Genomic DNA, 15,186 nt, shown 5'->3' with positions numbered 1-15,186 from the left:
CTGGAGTAGTCCTGTCGATTCCTCTCTGTTGCTGGAATCCACATGGTCTCGGAGTTGTTTTTGCTTTCAGCGGTGCACTTTTGGAGATGGAGGTCTCAGGGTTCACGCATCTGCAGCTGGGGTGGCAGGTCTTCTACCAGAGTGGCTGTAGTGACCAGGTTTGCTTCCGAGACCAGACTGGGTGGTGGTAAGGTTAGGATTCTAGTCTCTAGCAGTTCCGTTCTTAAAGATGGCGGGGTCTCTGTGCCACTGGTGTCCTCCCCGGAGTGTTTGCAGCAGCTGCGGGGTTTTGCCAACCAAGACCGCCTGGATTGGAAGCCCCCTGGAAGAACTGCAGGGTCTAACTGTCCCTATTTCACACACACACACACACACACACACTCACACACACACACACACACGTCCACACACACCTCTATCACTCCTTCACTCGATCACACACTCACCCTCCCTACCTTCCTGCTGGTCGCCATCTTCCGTTCCCTCCCCCTTTACCCTTTATGACCACCTACCCTCTTTCCTCTGGTAATCACCATACTGTTGTCTGTGACTATGAGTTTCTGTATAGTGGTTAGCATAGCTGCCTTCCTTGCCTTTTTTACAGATAAAAAAGAGGAATACTTTAAAAACACCACAATTAATCAAGGCTCCCAGTTTTGGAGCTCCTGGTTGGTAAGAGAGTTGTTGGAAGATATTAGCTGACCTGAAGGTTGGGGGTCTGTTTCCCATCACTTTTGAATCTGTCATGTTAGGTAGATAGTTCTAGGAACCAGCAACACCAAGTGTTCCCACTACCTGAACCCACAGGCACGGTTTGATGCATGTTTCAACCCAAGCTTCCATCAGCGTATTTTCAAGACCAAGAGTACCAGAGGTTTTGAAATAATTACAGGTTGATGTCAGTCACCAAGATTTGTGGGTCAATATTATTTCTATAAGTAGGGGCCTAAAATAAACAAAAAGGTATACTCAGAAACAGCTTTCCTCTTCCCTTTTCTCTTCTTCTCCCTCTCCTTTTTCTTCTTTCCAACCTCTTCCCCTCATCCCTTTTGTGAATTTAAAACATGAAAATTGGATAGACTTTAATTATTGTAAGTACTCCTATTATGGTTCAGTGACTATATTAATATTAACTTCTAAACAGAAAAATTTCTCTTCGATGATCCTAAGATTTTTCCCAAACATGTATTTTTCCCCAGTTTTTCTAGACCACTGATTCTCAACTAGGGACAATTTGCCCTACTTTTACCCAGCCTCAGGGACATTGGGCAAAGTCTGGAGACATTTTGGGTTGTAACATCTGGGGGAGGGATGCGACTGACATCTAGTGGATAGAGGTTGGAGATGCAGCAGATCATCCTACAAGGCACAGGACAGCTCTCCACAGCAGAGAATTATCAGGTCCAAAACGTTAGCAGTGCTGAGGTTGAGAAGCACTGCTCTATACGCATGCTACTCAGTACAGAAGCCATTAGCTACATGTGCCTACTAAGCAGTTGGAATGTAGCTAGGCTGAATTGAGAAGTGCTGCGAGTATAAAATACACACCATGTTTTGAAGATTCAGTAGAAATAAAAAGAATGTGAAATATTTTATTAATGATTTTGATCTTGATTACACATTGAAATGATATTTTGAATATATTAGCTTAAACAAAATTAATCATTAAAATTATTTCCAGTTATTTTTACTTTTTAAATGTGACAATAAAAATTTAAATTACACATGTCATTAGCATCATATTTCTGTTAGTACTGTTCTAGACCATTTTCCTCATTTTGATGACTTTGGAATATGAAGTAACTTAATCTTTATTAATTAATTATTTGGGGAAATATTAAATTCTTATTTTACATCATATTTCAAAAACAAATCTCATTTTTTAAATGTTAAAAATTAAAAATGATGCTATGAAATACTAGAATAAAATGTTCATGAATATGCATGAAAGGGATGGTCTTTTCTAAGCATAATATAAAACGGAGAAACTTTAAAGGAAAATACTTACAAATTAAAATACATATCAGCCCCAGTCACTGAGTTACCTGTCAAAGACTCAGCACCTTGAGTCCCCTTGCTTTCTGATGCTCCGTCCCAGACACCTGCCTTCTCCCTCAGCAGCCTTCCGAAGGTGAAGGCCAGCCATTTCCACAAAGGAAAAGGAATCCTATTGTATGTCCACTATCCACAACCTCCACTCTTTTGACCCCTTTGCTGATGCAAGTAAGGGTGATGATCTGCTTCCTGCTGGAACTAAGGATTGATTATATCCATACTAGAGGCCCGATGCATGAAATTTGTACACAGGTAGGGTCCCTAGGCCTGGGTGGCAATCAGGGCCAATTTGTGGGGTGACTGGTGGGGCGATCAGGGGGTCCCCGCTGGCACCCGCCTTGGCCGGTCTGGCACTGCCTGCTTACTGGCCCCACAACCGCTGCCAGTCACCTTCCTCTGCAGGAGGTGACTGGCAGGGCAATTGAGGGGCGGTGCCAGCCCACTCGCTGCCCGGCCCTGCCCCCCAATCACTCCACTGCTTCGATTGGGGAGGCCTCCCGCTGGCACCTGCCTTGGCTGGCCTGGGGCCTGTGGGCTGGGGGCAGCTCCTGCTTTGAGCGTCTGCCCCCTGGTGGTCAGTGCACATCATGCTGACTGGTTGTTCTGCTGTTCAGTCGATTTACATATTAGGCTTTTATTATATAGGATAAGAATTCAACAGAGGAGCAGCAGGGAGACCCTTACTACTGTCCAAGGGATTGCTGCTGCTGATGATGATAAAAAGAAACTAGTGAAGGCTTTTAAGGAGAAATTTGCCTGCAATGGTGTATTTGAACATCCAGATTATATGAAGAAATAATTCAGCTACAGGGTGACCACCACAAGAACAAATGCTGGTTCCTCATAGAGACTGGACTGGCTAAGGATAACCAGCTGAAGGTTCACGGGTTTTAAGTGCTTTTGGCTCACTGAAGCTAAAGTGAGGATTTCCTTGCAATGAGTAGAATTTCCTTTCTGTCCATTGTCACAAGTTTAAAAACTTCACAGCTTGTAAAATGTAAGCATTTGGGTTCTGCTTTTAACTTGGACTAGTGTAATTCCTTCATGCAATAAACTGAGAAGAGCCAATAAATAAATAAAATATATATCATAGAACATTCAGGAATTAGAGGCTTTGTACCTTCAAAGTGTTATCCTGAGGGCATTTTTTTAGTCAACCTGTTTCTTGCTGAATGTCTGAGCTCTGTGTTAAGTCCCAAGGTGTCGTAGGATATTCAGTCTATCTGTGACCCCAAGGAACTACAGAATCCTTCTGTTCCATCCACTCCCTGAATCTGCAGACCATGGATCTCACAAATCATGTGCATGGACCTCCCAACTCTGGTAGGTGTGTGTGTGTGTGTATGTGTATGTGTGTCTCTGTGTGTGAAGTAGGACACTCCAATCCTGAACTGAGTCTCAAGAGACCACTTACCAGAACTGATTCTCTGGTTCCAGAAATATGTGGAAGCAGAACAGGTCCCAGTGCCTATTTCTCATTGTGCTGCAGTCAGTGTTTTATGATTTATGAATTTAGAGATTGGTCAGGAGGCAGTCTTTAATTGCACTTTAAAACCTACATCCATCAAGCTAGAATTAGACCATCAGAGGAATCATCTGGTTTATGTGAGGTTATATGGCTTTCTTTGGGGGGGTTCTAACACAATAGAGATTATTTCATTTTTCACAGGATGTGGAATGTTTTATTCCACAAATGGTGCACTTTTTTTTTCTTTTACAATTTCAATCATATTTGGAGTGCTATAGGCTAACTTCTCAAGCCATTCAACACATTTTTACTCAGCATCTATTATATGCCAGACACTCTTTGAGGCTGTGAAAAGGGTAGTTTATGTGTTAGTAGAGGCAACAGGAAATAAACAACATGTACATAAATATCATTTCAGAACTGATAAGAAAAATAAAGCATATTGAGGTAAAGAGTAATAGGGAGAGCTACTATTTTTAGATAAGGTAATTAGGCAAAGACCCTGGTGGGGTGACTTCATTTAAAAAGAACTATTCATGTATATATCTAATATTAATTAATTTTTAGTATTAAAATTTTAGTGACTTTTTCAGTACATCGTGGTATTGTTTTATTTTTTGTTTCTTTGCCTGATTTAATATAGCAATCCTATTATGAAAGTATTTTTGATTTCTGGTTTTCCGACAAACCATATTGCAATGATTTTCTAAGTTTCAAATCCTTTGAACTATCCTTTTAAATGATTGTATCATTATTTTTAGCTATTTACATATTGCTGGATACTTACATTACTTTTAATTTCTTGCTATTATAAATGACAGTAGCACGAACTTTGTATTTTTTTTAAGAAATGTTTTTAAATGTTTTAAGTATTGTAACTGAAAACGTGACTGCGGCTGGCCACAATGAGAGCCAACCTCGTAAGACAGGTGCTGGTGCACAAAATGGTGGACTCCTGTCTCAAAGACCATTTCCCCTTCCTGCTCAAGGCTGCTATTCTTACAGGGATAGGGAAGGGTGAGTTTTTTTCCTATCCAATCATCTCTCTAGCTTGTGGCGGGCTGCAGCCCTGTCCATTCATCTTTCTAGCTTTTGGCGGGCTGCAGCCCTGTCCATTCATCTTTCTAGCTTTTGGCGGGCTGCAGCCCTGTCCATTCATCTTTCTAGCTTTTGGCGGGCTGCAGCCCTGTCCATTCATCTTTCTAGCTTTTGATTTGCTGAGTGTAAGAATCTGCCCCCTGCGCCATCTTGCCCAGTTGAGGAGGCTTCCGAGGATCTCTGCGGGTCTACAGCAGCATAAGGGGGCTGCTAGGACCCTGTCCAATCATCTTTCTAGCTTTTGATGTGCTGGGTATGAGAGCTGCCCCCTGTGCCATCTTGGTCAGATGATGAGACTCCCAAGGCTCCCTACCAGGCTACATCAGGGGGTGGGGGAGGAGTGGTGGGGGGCGGGAGGGAGGGGGGCTTCTGGGTCCTGTCCAGTCCTTTTTAGCTATTGGCGGGCTGCAGCCATGTCCATTCATCTTTCTAGCTTTTGGCGGGCTGCAGCCCTGTCCATTCATCTTTCTAGCTTTTGGCGGGCTGCAGCCCTGTCCATTCATCTTTCTAGCTTTTGGCGGGCTGCAGCCCTGTCCATTCATCTTTCTAGCTTTTGATTTGCTGAGTGTAAGAATCCGCCCCCTGCGCCATCTTGCCCAGTTGAGGAGGCTTCCGAGGATCTCTGCGGGTCTACAGCAGCATAAGGGGGCTGCTAGGACCCTGTCCAATCCTTTCTAGCTTTTGATGCGCTGGGTATGAGAGCTGCCATCTTGGTCAGATGATGAGACTCCCAAGGCTCCCTACCAGTCTACAGCAGGGGGTGGGGGAGGATTGGTGGGGGGCAGGAGGGAGGGGGGCTTCTGGGTCCTGTCCAGTCACCTTTCTAGCTTTTGGCGGGCTGAGTCCCTGTCCAATCATTTTTAGGGGGAGCTGGATGTAAGAACCGCCCCCAGCGCCATCTTGGTCAATTGAGGAGACTCCCAGAGCTGGTCTAGGGTGGGTCCTGTCCAATCATCTTTCTAGTTCTTGGCGGCCTGGGGCCCTGTCCAATCATCTTCTAACTTTTGGTGCACTGGGTGTAAGAACCACCCCCTGCACCATCTTTGTCAGTAGGGGAGTCTCCCTATTGTTCTAGAGCGGCAGAGACGGAGGCTGCAGGACCCCTGCCAGGAAGCCTGAAGTTGCTGCTGTCCTCGGCCCATCTCCCAACGCCGGACACGGTGCCCGCACGGTGCCCACAGGACGCCTCTGGATCCCAGTGTGCCTAAGTCCTCTGCACAGCCCGCACGCGGACGAAGCGGCCAGGTAGGTCTGCGCTCTGACGGCTGCCCACGGCAATACTATTTCTTAGAGAGTGTTTAAAGTGGTATTTACTGATTAAAAAGACTATTTAAAATAATCGTTTACAAAGCATTTTATATATATACAAAATGAGTCACTTTAAGGGAAAATGTCTTTTTCCTGTTTCCTTTCCCTTTATTAATTAATTCTTTTTAAAAATTGCTTTATTAAGGTGTTACATATGTGTCCTTATTCCCCCATTACTCCCCTATGCCCCCCACTCATGCCCTCACCCCCTGTTGTCTGTGTCCATTGGTTAGGCTTATAAGCATGCATACAAGTCCTTTGGTTGATCTCTCCCCCTTACCCCCCCTTCCCGGCTTTCCCTCTGAGGTTTGATGGTCTGATCGATGTTTCTCTGTCTCTGGATCATCAGTTTATGCTGTTCATTATATTCCATGAATGAGTGAGATCATGTGGTATTTCTCTTTCTCTGACTGGCTTATTTCACTTATCATAATGCTCTCCAGTTCCATCCATGCTGCTGCAAATGGTAAGAATTCCTTCTTTTTTACCGCAGCATAGTATTCCATTGTGTAGATGTACCACCGTTTTCTGATCCAGTCATCTGCTGACGGGCACCTAGGCTGTTTCCAAATCTTAGCTATGGTAAATTGTGCTGCTATGAACATAGGGGTGCATATATCCTTTCTGATTGCTGTTTCTAGTTTCTTGGGATATATTCCCAGGAGTGGGATCACTGGGTCAAATGGGAGTTCCATTTTCAGTTTTTTGAGGAAGCTCCATACTGTTCTCCACAGTGGCTGCACCAGTCTGCATTCCAACCAGCAGTGCACGAGGGTTCCTTTTTCTCCGCATCCTCGCCAGCACTTGTCGTTTGTTGATTTGTTGATGATAGCCATTCTGACAGGTGTGAGATGGTACCGCATTGTTGTTTTGATTTGCATCTCTCGGATAATAAGTGACTTTGAGCATGTTTTCATGTGTCTATTGGCCTTCCTTCTGTCTTCTTTTGAAAATATTCTGTTTAGATCTGTTGCCCATTTTTTATTGGATCATTTATCTTCCTTTTATTGAGTTGTATGAGTTCCCTGTAAATGTTGGAGATTAAACCTTTATTAGTGATATCATTTGCAAATATGTTCTCCCATACAGTGGGCTTTCTTGTTGTTTTGTTGGTTTCTTTTGCTTTGCAAAAGCTTTTTATTTTGATGTAGTCCCATTTTTTTATTTTCTCTTTAGCTTCCATTGCCCTAGGAGCAGTATCGGTGAAGAAATTGCTTCAGAATATGTCTGAGATTTCGCTGCCTGTGGATTCCTCTAGTATCTTTATGATTTTCCATCTTATGTTTAAGTCCTGTATCCATTTTCAGTTTATTTTTGTGTATGGTGTACGTTGGTGGTCTAGTTTCATTTTTTTTGCATGTATCTGTCCAATTTTACCATTTATTGAAGAGACTGTCTTGACTCCATTTTATGTTCATACCTCCTTTGTCGAATATTAATTGAGCATAGTGGTTTGGGTCGATATCTGGGTTCTCTATTCTGTTCCATTGATCTATATGTCTGTTCTTGTGCCAGTACCAGGCTGTTTTGAGAGCAGTGGCTTTGTAATACAGCTTGAAATCTGGTATTGAGATCCCACCTACTTTGTTCTTCTTTCTCAGGATTGCTGCAGATATTCAGGGGTCTTTTTTTATTCCAGATAAATGTTTGGAAAGTTCTTTCTAGGTCTGCGAAATATGTTGTTGGTATTTTAATGGGGAGTGCATTGAATCTATAGATTTCTTTTGGTAATATGGACATTTTAATGATGTTGATTCTACCAATCCATGAACACGGTGTGTTCTTCCATCTGTTTATGTCTTCCTCTGTCTCTTTTTTCAGTGTCCTGTAGTTTTCTGAGTATAGGTCTTTTACCTCCTCAGTTAAGTTTATTCCTAGGTATCTTAATTCTTTTGGTGTGATGGTAAATGGGATTGCTTTTTTAGTCTCTCTTTCTGTAAGTTCTTTATTGCTGTATAGAAATGCCATGGATTTCTTGGCATTAATGTTGTATCCTGTTACATTGTCGAATTCATTTTTTGTTTTGTTTTGTTTTGCTTTGCTTTCTGTGAGTTAATTATCGGTGTCTAAAAAAGCCATAGATTTCTGGGTGTTAATTTTGTATCCTGCTACATTGTCGAATTCATTTATTAAGTCTAATAATTTTTTATGGAGTCTTTAGGGTTTTCTACATACAGTATCATGTCATCTGCAAATAAGGACAGTTGTACTCTTTTCCAATTTGGATGCCTTTTATTTCTTTTTCTTGTGTGATCGCAATGGCTAGTACTTCCAGTACTATGTTGAACAATTAATTATTTTAGTCTTTATTGTTGAAAGTATTACATAGGTCCCCCCCCCATTATCTCTTCCAGCTCACTCCCGTTCCCCCTCCCCCAGGCCTCCACTACCCCATTGTCTGTGTCTATCGTTATGCATATACTGTATGCATACAAGTTCTTTGGTTGATCTCTTTCCACCTACCCTCCTCTGCCTTCTAAGTGAAATAAGCCAGTCAGAGAAAGGCAACTATCATATGATCTCACTCATATGTGGAATCTAATGAACCAAATAAACTGATGAAAAAAATACACTGCAGAGATATAGAAGCATGAACAGACTGTTGAACCTCAGAGGGAAGGGAAGATATTTTAATTACCAAATACACAATATTACCTATTCATATACCTTGTGTCTCTGTAGCATCTATCCATTCATTATTTATTTGACTATATCCATCATCTGCTATGACCCATTATTTAAAAGAATATGTTTGCCTGTGTCACTTGAAGATTTAAGCTTCAATTCTTTTAAAATCCTTTAAATTATTTATAAGGTTGGGTATGTCATTCAACATCTATAAGTTTTGTTGTTGTTCATTTTATTAAGGAACTGTTTTTCCCAAAGTGATTCTTCTTCCTGATATTTCTAATATTGCCACGTCAGATCAACCTGAGGTTTACAGATGATTCATTTTTCAGGAACAGTACTCATTGCAAGAAGATTTTATGCACTTAACACAAAGAGAACAGCTGATGTTTCAGAGACATTGCCTGAAGCTGTCATGGTGAGGGATGAACCTTGAATAGTCACAGCTTGTCAGGGGAGGGTGCTCTCTGCACTGGAGTACCTTATGCTTTCTCCCATCACAAATCATTGCCAGGGGCTGCTCCTGCACGGTCATTTGCATACAGAATATATCATCTCCTTCCTTTAGCAGAGTACTAGGATGAATACATGGCCACACTCAGAATAGCAACTTCAAATATTAATATGAGTTTAACCTGTAAAAAATTTATAACAGGTTTTTATTTCCATTTATTAATTATTCTTCCTTCACCATTGTTGTATCTTGAAAAATTTCCAACTTTCAGAAAAATTGCAAGAATAATACAATGAATATTTGTATATCCATCATCTCAGTTCACCAATTAACATTTTGCCATATTTGTTTATCACTCTATGTATATGTATGTATGCACATATGTTTATGTATATGTACATACACATAGTGTATGCATATTTGTGCACACCTACATAATATATATGTAAGCACATGTGTAATTAATACATATACAAATATTTTCTAAATGAGCCATTTGTGAATAAACCATGGACTTCATGATTCTTTACCAGAGCTTGGATTAGGATGAGGTGAGTGAGGCAGAAAATTTAGGGGTCTCCAAAAAACTCATTCATTAAAATAAATATTTTAGTGCAATATTTTAAAATTCAATGTTAAATAAAAAAAGCCCCTGATGACTATAACATTAAAAATTTTAAAGAGAAGCTGTTGTTTGTTTTATCACCCTGCATAATTCTACAATGATAATAGTGTTTCCAATCAGCCTGACGTTCTAGGACATGCAACTGTTGGGTTTTTGAAGAATGACAATGCCTTTTGAACAGATTGGGCAATGTGGGCTTTATATATACTCATGTGTTTTGATTGTAGAGCCTGTATTAACTTTTTGATGGAAAATATGCACACAGGGGAGCGCATTTCTCCATTTGTGTCATGCTCCCACATAGCTCTGCACTAAACACTTCAGTGTGCATCTCCCAAGAACACAGAGATTCTTCTACATAACTTGGTGCAGTGACCACATGCAGGAAGTTTGACGTTGATGTACTATGATTATCTGATATACGTCCAATTTAAGTTTCCATGATTCCGGCACTGATGTCTTTTATGCCTTGTCCCCTATTCCCCCCAAATCAGGATCCAGTAAAAGCTCATGCATTACATTTAGTTATCAAGTTTCTTTATTCTCCTTTCATCTAGAAAGCCTCACCCCTTTTGTTCTTCACACCATTGACATTTTTGAAGAGTCCAGCTCCATTGTTATGTAGACTATCTCTCAATTTTTATTTGCCTGTTTCCTCAAAAATACTTCATCATGACAGATTTTTAAAAACATTCTTGTTCAAGTCTTATTGTACAGCTAGATTGAATAGGAATGAGTGACTGCTTTGTAATGAATGATGTTACTTTGTAAAAGTAGAAACATCAGATATCTCAGCGTGCAGAGCCAGTTATGTGAGAATAACTGAAACAGATAGGATTTGTACTGGAAAAGTAGTTCATTCCAAATTATCAGAGGAAATGTATTCCTTTTAGGTTTTAAAGATTTTGTGCTAAAAAAATTGCTGACTAGAAGGACAAGAGGTTTCAGCTCCTGGGCCAGCTTTGGCTGATTGGAGGTGACATTCAAGGCCCCGCAAGGCTTCAACAGGAAAGAGTCACCATTAATGATGTCTGCCATGGACAGCCAGATGAGGGGTAGGGCTGAGGATGTAGCTAGTGTTAGGACTGCACTAGATAAGAAGTGATTGTGGCCTTACTGCTGCTGCAGGCCATAATTCTTACCTAACCTGGGCCAAGTTTCCTGAACATGCAGACATACAACATCTAGGACTGACTAAAAGTTGGTAAGATTTTTCTCTTGTGGCTCATTGTAACTATTTTCTCTATAAGCACAGCTCATACTTATGTAATTCAACTTTATACTCAGACATCTTTAAAAATGCATGAGCTGCTATTGTAATGGTTTTCTAATTTCCAACTAAAAGAACTGTTGTTAAATGGTTAAAAAAATTAGTTCCCATCCTCCAATATTCACAAGTGTTGATCAACATTATAAATATAACTAGAGGCCCAGTGCATGAAATTCGTACACTCCAGAAGGGAGCTCCCTCAGGTTGGCTTGTGCTGTCTCGCAGTCCGGGAGCTCTCGGGGGATGTCTGACTGCTGAGAGCGGGCCTAAGCTAGCAGTCGGACATCCTTAGTGCTGCTGAGGAGGCGGGAGAGGCTCCCACCACTGCTGCTGCACTCGCCAGCCATGAGCCCAGCTTCTGGCTGAGCAGCACTCCCCCTATGGGAGTGCACTGACCACAGGGGGCATTTCCTGTATTGAATGTCTGCTCTCTGGTGGTCAGTGTGCATCATAGCAACTGGTCATTCCACCTTTGGGCTGAAACTGGCTCTCTGACATCCCCCAAGGGGTCCTGGATTGCGAGAGGGTGCAAGCCAAGCCAAGGGACCCCACCAGTACACGATCAGGGCCACGTAGGGATGCAGGAGGTTGGCCAGCCGGGGAGGAACCATGGGAGGGATCCAGGGCATGTCCAGCCTGTCTAGCTCAGTCCTGATCAGCAAGACCCTAGCAGCAAGCTAACCTACCAGTCAGAGTGTCTGCCCCCTGGTGGTCAGTGCACGTCATAGTGACTGGTTGACTGGTTGATTGTCTGCCCCCTGTTGGTCAGTGCATGTCAAAGCGAGCGGTTGAGAGGCCTTATCGGATCATTAGCATATTATGCTTTGATTGGTTGAACAGCCAACTGGACAACCAGACACTTAGCATATTAGGCTTTTATTGTATAGGACTAGAGGCCCGGTGCACAAAATTTGTGCATGGTGTGTGTGTGTGTGTGTGTGTGTGTGTGTGTGTCCCTTAGCCCAACCAGCACCCTCTTCAATCTGGGACCCCTCGAGGGATGTCTGACTGCCCGTTTAGGCCCGATCCCATCAGGATCGGGCCTAAACAGGCAGTCGGACATCCTTATCACAATCCAGGACTGCTGGCTCCCAACTGCTTGCCTGCCTGCCTGCCTGATTGCCCCTAACTGCTTCTGCCTGCAAGCCTGATCACCCCCTAACCACTCCTCTGCTAGCCTGATTGACACCTAACTGTTCCCCTGCTGGCCTGATTGCTCCCAACTGCCCTCGCCTGCCAGCCTGGTCACCCCTAACTGCCCTCTCCTACCAGCCTGGTCACCTCTAATTGTCTTCCCCTGCTGGCCTGGTAACCTCTAACTGCCCTCCCTTGCCAGCCTGGTTGCCCCCAACTGCCCTCCTCTGCCAGACCAGTCACCCCTAACTCCCCTCCCCTTGCAGGCCTGGTCCCTCCCAACTGCCCTCCCCTGCTGGCCTTATAGGACACCACTGCCCTCCCCTGCTGGCCATCTTGTGGCAGCCATCTTGTGTACACATGGGGGCAGCCCTCTTTGACCACATGGGGGTGGCCATCTTGTGTGTTGGAGTGACAGTCCAATTTGCATATTACTATTTTATTATATAGGATAAGATTAAAAGGTGATTAACTCCCACACAGGTACTAAGGCAACAACCTGGAAATCTTTATTGTCATTTTGGACAATAAACTTAAATTTGAGTATGGAATAACTTTATCTTCTTGGAATTTAATTAAAGGCAAATAAAGAAGCTGTACTATGAAGGTTTTACTCAGAAAGAAGGGTGATGGCATCCAGCTTCTCCATTATGCCCCTTTGTTAACTCCTTGTCATCCAGTCTAGTTGGGAGTAAATTTCTCCTTCTTTGCCAAATGCATGTTTTATTGTTCTTCAAATCTTTCCTGTTGGAGTAGTGAACCATGTATATGCTAATGGCCTTCTCAGTTAATTCTGCAAATAGAGCTGAAGGGCAATTTGGCAGTGCTGATCTCAATTTTAAGTGGACACCTTTCTTTCAAATTGAAAATTTTATTGAGATCGTTGTAAATTCACATGCAGTTGTAAGAAATAACATGAAGAGATCTCCTGTGGCTTTGCCCAGTTTTACTTTTGCAAAGCTGCAGTATAATATTGAAACTGGACACAATAGGTCTGAGGTCACCTGCCACTACTTGAGTCAAATTAAGCAGAGACAAGGTTGAATCATATATGAGCGTTTATTCCAATAATGAAGGCAGTATGAGGAGAGCAGTTCGTCACCCTGGAAATTCTGCTCTGACCCCTCTTGCTGGTTGGTTGATTATATACACACGAGGGAGAAGATAGCTACGTGCAGCTGTGAGCTGCAAGTGTAACATGGAAAGGGGAGGGAGGGTCTGTAGTCCGGCTTTCAGGAGCTCAAAGTCCGATAACAAGGTGGCTAATCTTCTATGATGTTACAAACAGTTCAGCCCTTTCCTGGGACCAGAGAATGGTCAGTCTTCCTGAGAAAACTCCCGGAGGGGGTCAGGGTCCGGGCACAGCAACCAATCAAAGCGTGTCCTGTCCTTGGTCTGTTATCAAAATGTATTTCTTTTCTGAGTCATGGACCCATTGAGGCATCTTATCTTTTTACTGCCTTGTTTCATCCTCCAGTTTCCCAGGGTCTGTAAGGAAACTTCTCATCTATAGCTAGTAAGGTGAATGATTATTAGGCAACTGTGGCTCTATTCTTATTACATGCCCTTCCCCACTATCAATATCGCAACCAGGAAATTATCATTAACACAATCTACTAATCACGTTCAGAATTCTTCATTTTGATTTGTACTCCTGTGTGTGTCTTTAGTTCTAGAGAAATTATCACGTGTATGAACACACCTTTGACTCAGTATTTCCACTCTTAGGAATCTCTCCTCCAGAAATATTTGCATGTGTGCACAAAGCTGTGTGTAAGGAAATAGGGACTCAGTATTTTTTTAAATCATAAATGAAATGGTAACATTCTGCCTCCATCTTAGGGAAATGATAAAATATTTTGGAACAATATGGGATACTTCCAGTGGTGACTAAAAACAGGGACATAGTTCTATATGTTGAAATGTAAAGAGCTCCAAGACAAAGTAAGTGAAAAATAGAACTATATGATAATATAATTACAATTATGTGAAAATTGTAAGGGGATAAATGTGTATGTATACATGGAAATGTATTATGAAATATGAATGACTCTCCTCAAACTGCTAACAATGGCCACCATGTTTTTCAACTGAGGATCCATAAGTCTGAAACAGTGAGGCTACTTTGCAATCTTTTCACAGCCAGACTCTGCTTGAGACTCACTCAGCCTTCCCTGATGGGGAAGCAAAACTCCCCCCTGGGCCCTAACCGGTGTGGCTCAGTGGATAGAGTGTCGGCCTGCAGACTGAAAGGTCCCAGGTTCGATTCTGGTCAAGGGCATGTACCTTGGTTGCGGGCACATCCCCAGTAGGAGGTGTGCAGAAGGGAGCTGATCAGTGTTTCTCTCTCATCGATGTTTCTAACTCTTTACCCCTCTCCCTTCCTCTCTGTAAAAAAATCAATAAAATATATTTTAAAAAAAACCTCCCTCCTGGAAGAGGAATAGCTGGAGTCTAGAGATGCCCATCAGCTGGAACCAGCACCCAGAGGTGTGGGGAAGCAGGACGTATCTGCAAAGACACATGTACAAAAAGCAAGTATTTTGTAAAGGCAACACTTACACAAACTAAAACTTTATAATTAACAACAAAATAGCAGGCTTCTTTCATGCCCCCATGCTGGCCAGCAATCTATTTTCCAATAGTAGCCATTAATTATTTACTTAGAAGTTAATGTATAATGTGTGGAGGAAGGGTGATATAGGGCATTTAATGAAATCCTTGCAGTTGGAAGGAAGAAAATAAAAGTTCTTTCTAAGCTTGCATGTTTGTAACATATAGACACATTTTCCCATAAGAAACTCCCAGAAAAATTGAAACCACATGTGCAGATGGCCAGGGTGTACTGGGCATGTTGCTGTGCAAGCAGTTCAGCAGGGATGCAGCAACACCAGCTTTGTCTGCTCTTGGGTTCTGGGACTTGTCTCAACAGGAAGCCCCCAAATAACGAAATGATCCCAGCAGGGGAATGAGGCTGCAGCCAGGAACAAGGTTTCCTTCACCCCCACCCTGTTCCTTCGCTCTCCAAAAGTTACAAAGTGTGAGTTTCCTTCCTGATAACCCCAAGCCTTCCTCACTGATTGGTCTCAGTTTTAGAAAGGACGTGACATCAGCAGCTTTATAGACTTGGGGCTAGGGGGCTGTCG

At 42.5% G+C, this 15,186-nt stretch overlaps 1 pseudogene; it reads left to right on the top strand.

The window, feature by feature from the left end:
• Positions 1 to 2,174: 2,174 nt before the first annotated feature.
• On the top strand, positions 2,175 to 2,949 carry LOC103298179 (eukaryotic translation initiation factor 1-like; annotated as a pseudogene).
• Positions 2,950 to 15,186: the final 12,237 nt, after the last annotated feature.

This window comes from Eptesicus fuscus, chromosome 1, assembly GCF_027574615.1.
Source record: "Eptesicus fuscus isolate TK198812 chromosome 1, DD_ASM_mEF_20220401, whole genome shotgun sequence".
Classification (NCBI taxonomy): domain Eukaryota; kingdom Metazoa; phylum Chordata; class Mammalia; order Chiroptera; family Vespertilionidae; genus Eptesicus; species Eptesicus fuscus.
This window is presented reverse-complemented; position numbering and strand designations above follow the sequence as displayed.